Below are 5,821 nucleotides of genomic sequence, written 5' to 3'. Positions count from 1 at the left end.
CTCGAAAAATAAATAAAATTTAAAAATTAAATACTTACTAGTGTGGACACCACATTAATGAGCAATCATTAGCATATTATTTAAAATTATTTATCAGCTTATCTACAAGAACTTGAATAATCAAGACATAGAACAGGCATCCTTTTGATTTGAGATGGAAATCAGAAGGTACCATTTCTTAATGTGCTTGATCCCCAGGGAAATAAAAGCTTGAATGTCCTCCTACAGTGGAGACTGCTACTTGCTGAAAACAGTAGGAAAACAACAACTTTCGCCAGGACATACCTGCTTATGAAAAGACAAACAATGTGGAGAATGCCTCAGATGCATATGTCGAAGACATGCTATTTACCTCCTAACTTCTTTTCTTAAATGTGATATTAGCATATATTGATGTAGCCCTTCTTAGGTCCTGCTCAAAACAAATATAGGACAATAGTAATATGGTAAGAAGGGGAGAAGAGATATGCTGTTAGTGTAACAATGTATTGATGTTACATCAGTAAATTATCAATTTTACCAAGATAGGTAGCAATTTATGATGTTTTTTCATTACACCACTTTAGCTCATCACTGCCTGCTACACTCAGAATCTGAAGCCCCTTACCTTAATGTGCGTCATCAGACTGAACCAAGAGATTGTCAGGAAAAGGAAGCTGGACTTGGGAGGATGGAAGTGATCTGAGAAGACCGGAAGAACAATGGTGAAGTAAAGTAGAAAGAGTGAGAACACTGGGTGGTCCAATCTGATGGAGATTCACCTGGATGGGAGGAAAAGGGGAAGTTTTGGGAAATGAAGTAAATAATGGTTCTGGGCTATCAACGAGCTTAATCACTAAATTTTCTAAGTTTGCTTTCATGTAATGACAGCTTTTTCCGTATCTATCTTGATCTTTATCTATCTCAATCTCTATCTATTAGCAGATCTTAAAAAATATGTTGTTCAACGTTTTCATTTTAGAGATCAGTAAATTGAGGTTTGAGGAATTTAAGAGACCTACCAATGATTACTAGCTAAATTTACATATTTTAAGAACTGATATATTTTCCTTCTACGCCACATGATTTTAGTTACTGTCTTTCAGCAACTTAACTGCAGAAGGGAGCAGCTTTCTGGTAAAGCTGAAATCACTGAAAAACACAAAATCTCATGTAAATCTCTAGCTTGTAATATGCTTGGACAGATTATTTTGGACTCGATAACCCCCAAATTAACATTATCCTCATCCTCATCAACAAATAATAAAGAAAGATATAGGAAAATTGCCTAGATTATGTAATAAAATAGCTTGTTTCAGATAAAGATACTTAACGGACTTTCCTCTAGAGAGAAAAAATTCTTAAATGACACAGAACAAATTTTATATAATAGGAAATGAGACAACGAGGCTCACTCTGTCCTTCTCAGTGCCTATTCCAATGAGTTAGATTTGTGTGAGCCTGGAAGCAGCGTAGGTACTCTGTATCTACTGTTTGATTGGATGTTCTATTTTAAAGGGATAAGCCATTTGAATTTCCGGAGGTAATGAAAGCTAACTCAATGACATGACAGCTCCTCAGAAGTGAGAACACTGTAAGTAAGGTTCACATTCCGCTTAATGTTGTTTTTAATTGAGTAACAACAAACCTTTCTTTTATTGAGGAGATTTGCTTAAATTGTGTCTAGTAGAAACAAAATGGTTCAAGCATTTGATAAAGCTAAATAAGATCATTGTGAAAAGGGGAAAAACAAGCAACAACTGGAAAATATATACTAAATGTTTAATTGACCAAGATTGGAAATAAAAAGTGAGCATAGGGGAAATTTATGCAAGGAAATGAAAACAAGGCATTTAAAAAATATTGTGTTATTTTAGGAATATTTGATCAAAAACCAAAGAGACATATGTATATACATAACAGCATCTTTAATCTTTAAGAAAAGAGACTAAATGCTATAAGCTAATCAAAAAAAAGAAAAGATAGAAAAAGAAAAGCTCACTTTGGTTCCCTCTATCTCCTTCATAAGATGAGAACTATCTGAAGGCAAAGACTTTGTGTCAGGTTTCTTTGTAACCCCCCATACTTATCACACAGTAAGATTCCACCACCTGGTCCTTTGTTCATTGTCAGTGAAATTAAAACTCAGTGACACAGAGCTAATAATAGTTCCCTTAATGTTTGCACAGCATAATTGAGATAGGATTTCTCATATTACCTAGTGTTAGGAACATTAGTAACAATCCAGAAATATTTCGCATTTTGTGAATTTAAAACATTTAAATGATTTGAGGCTAACAGCTCCAATCTAGAAGCAGAAAACCAAATCTTAATTTGTCTGAATAGGTACTCACAGAAAAGTGCTGCTAACTTTCCTCCAGACACCAAACAATGTTTATTTCACAAGAGATCATTTTAAAAAGTGGTAAACCAATGGTTGTTGAAAAGGGCCACGGAATGATGTCTTGATTCATTTTTTTTCACAGAAAAATGTGAAGACAAGCCTTCAGTTCCCTTCTTGACCGTGAGCATGGAACTAAACAATTAAACCTGTCAGAAAAAAAACATCTGCTGTATTTTAAGGTACCGTTTCATGCATTGGTTTACTTTCTCTCTGGCTAGTTATAAGAGCTTGAAAAAATAAAAAGTCCAGGAAATAATGTGCCCTGGGAACCAAACTCAAACTGCAAACTCAGCTTCCAATTCTCTCAGTGATCCTGGGGTTTAGCTTGAGTGACAGTGGAATCCCCAGTCAGCCAATTAGAGCGTGGTTGAAGTCGAGTAAGGCTGAGAACTGCAAGAAACAAAGTCATGCTAGAATGTACAGGTGGGTGAGGAATACTGGGAAGTGCACTGCCGCTGGCAGAAGTGATTAGGCTTGATTTAAATTGAGTTTTCTAACACTGGTACTAGAGCAGGGAACAGCCGGATTTACATGGAATGGGTGGGCTTTTTTTTCTGAACAGTAGCTGCCATAAAGGCAGAGTTAGAAATGAGCATGATGCAAAGCATTGGGAAGAGCTCATTAGCCACATTTCACTTTATGACATTCTGTAAGTGGCATTCCATATAGATTTTGCCTGGGTTTCTTGCAATCTGAAATCGGTGTTTCTGTGAGTGGTGAAATATGAAAGAAACAGTTTAAGGCAGTTAATAGTTTTGAGAATTTGTGTAGTTTGTAATAACTGTCAATTCGAAAACCTTGGACACTGTATTTTTTTTTTTTAAACCAAATTGGCTACTGCTTTTATGATTTTCTTCTACTGCAGTTTATAAAATCAGGGATGGCTCATACAAGGGAATTCTGTCCTTGGGCAAATAGAAAAATATTTGTAATCTGTATTACAAGTACTGAGTAACTAATTATGTGAGCAGACATTTCATGTTTGTTTAAGTAGTTCAAATTCCTGCCTTTCTATCTTACAATGCACATGGCCCTTTGCTTCCTATAAGGAACCCTTTTCAGGTGATGTGGAAAATGTGACTTTTCTTCTGTCAAATGCTTGTCTTATAGGTCTCTCAGTAATAAAGATACTATTTCTCCCAGGAAATTATTACTTACTGTTCTCTTCAGAAATCTCCTCAATGGCAGTATGCTATATCAATAAGAGTTGTGATAGTTAAACCAAAAAGCATTGCGCCCAACAAACATACATTCTGTTTACATGGAGAGATTGCAATGTAGTTTCTATATTTGAGAGGATAAACTGTTAATATTTTAAAACTTCTTTTACTAGCAAGTTTTAAAGTAATTTCTTGAGATTCATGTAGTCAAAAAATTGATATTAAACAACTATTACTTTTCTTCTTTGAAAGAGACATATAACTGAACTTTTGCTATCATCATGATTAATACGGTAACACTGTAGATATTTCATTCATTCCTTGTTGTCAACAGCTAAGAAATAAAGCGATGATATGACAGCTATAGGCATTTGTGTTTTACAACCGATAGAAGAAAACTAAAAAATATGGTATTGCTATGGTTTGAGTGTTTGTTTGTGTTCTTCTGAATTTTATATTGAAACTTAATTCCCATTGTGGTGGTATTAAGAGGTGGACCATTTGAGGAACTGATTAAGTTATGAGACGTCTGCCTTCATGAATGGGATTAGTGTCCTTACCATGGAGGCTTCGGCTGCCTGGCCCTTCCATTTCTTCTATCACGTGTGGACACAGTGTTTAGCCCTTCTGCCTTTTCCACCATGCAAGAGTGCCTCAACAAAAGGCCATCTGTGAAATAGCAATTACCAGATGTCAAATATGCTGGTAGCATTATTCCTTCCCAGGCCTCCATAACTATACAGTTTGTATATGTTATAGCTAAATGGATAATTTGATTTCTGACTTCTGAAATAAATAGCCTCACCCACTTTGAGAACTACTGGAGTCTAACAAGATAGACAAAATTGAGAGTTTTAAAATTACCTAAATTTCTTGTTTTCTAGCCTTCTAATTTCTATACTTATTAATCTGTAATTTGCATATATTGAACAAAATTAGACATCTAGAATCTACTTCATTTAAATACACACTGTGGTGCCTACTAATTCCACTTGCATCTTTTTTCTTTCTTGTTTCAACATTTAGGTATTACCCTTTAATTCATGGTAACAGAGACATAGACTTGAGAAGACAACCTAGTTCAATTCCTAGCTCTGCAACATATTAGGTTTGTGTCTTTGGGTAAGTTAATTAATATCATTTTGCCTCAGTTCATACCTCATCTGAAAATTGAGAATAGTGTACAGACTCTTTTCGGTTATTATAAAAATTAAGTAATCGCAATACTGCTAACACTATGTTAGCACTTAACAAACATTTACTACCATGAATTCAGGCCTAGGATTTAAGTGTAGCATCACCTAACAAACAACCTACAAATTTATCAATGAAGTTACAGTGAAAAAAAGTGCCTAATACTGAGAAGTATAATAATCTATTAACAGAATATAAGAGGAGTTACCACTAAACCTTAAGAATTGCATTTTAATATCTCAATATGATTTCCCTATGACTCAGAATTTCCACACCAAGTTACTTAAGAGAAATAAATAATAATATATATCTACACAAAAACTTATATAGTACTAATCTTTAACCCTGCTATTGTATGAATTTTTGCCTCCTTCAAAATTCATGTTGAAACTTAATCTCCAATGTGGCATTATTGGGGTGGGGGTACCTTTAAGAGGTAGGAGGACCCTGCCCTTCCAAATGAATTAACCCATTAATCTGTGCATGAATAGATTATCACTGGAGTGGAACTGGTGGCTTTATAAGAAAAGGAACAGAGACTTGAGCAAGCACATTAGCATGCTCAGTCCCCTTGCCATGTGATGCCCTGTGCCAACATGGGACTCTGCACAGAGACCTCACCAGCAAGAAGGCCTTCATTAGATGTGGCCCCTTGACTTTGGACTTAGCCTCCATAACTTCAAGAAATAAATATATTTTCTTTATAAATTACCCAGTTTCAAGTATTCTGTTATTAGCAGCAGAAAACAAATTAAGATGATCCTCATAGCCAAAACCTGGAAACAACAACTCAAATGTCTATCAACAAATTAGGGTATATCTATACAATGGAATACTACTTACTTAGTAATAATAAGAAGAAAGAACTACTGATGATAACATGCAATATCTTAGATGAATCTGGAGAACATTTTACTGAATGAAAAAGCCAGGTATAAAGGAGTATATGTATATGCCATGACAAATCTATAGTGACTAAAAGCATTAGTGGTTATCTGAGGCTTAGAATAGGAATTAAACAATGATATTTGTTAAAAGTCATCTGTTTTAAGTATTTGCATGATTTCTAATTTCCAGACTGCAT

The 5,821-nt window shown here is 34.8% G+C and overlaps 1 long non-coding RNA gene across 1 annotated transcript; it reads left to right on the top strand.

Moving 5' to 3' along the window:
• The first annotated feature begins 1,401 nt into the window (after positions 1-1,401).
• LOC105714789 (uncharacterized) lies at positions 1,402-4,634 on the top strand. Its single transcript, XR_001106897.1, has 3 exons — positions 1,402-1,573; positions 2,466-2,562; positions 4,570-4,634. It is a non-coding gene; the product is annotated as an uncharacterized LOC105714789 (long non-coding RNA).
• The last annotated feature ends 1,187 nt before the right edge of the window (positions 4,635-5,821 follow it).

This window comes from Aotus nancymaae, unplaced genomic scaffold (assembly GCF_030222135.1).
Source record: "Aotus nancymaae isolate 86718 unplaced genomic scaffold, 86718_ANA_hifiasm-v0.15.2.pri h1tg000058l, whole genome shotgun sequence".
Taxonomy (NCBI): domain Eukaryota; kingdom Metazoa; phylum Chordata; class Mammalia; order Primates; family Aotidae; genus Aotus; species Aotus nancymaae.
Note: the sequence above shows the minus strand (reverse complement) of the source record. Positions and strands in the feature narration are given on the sequence as shown.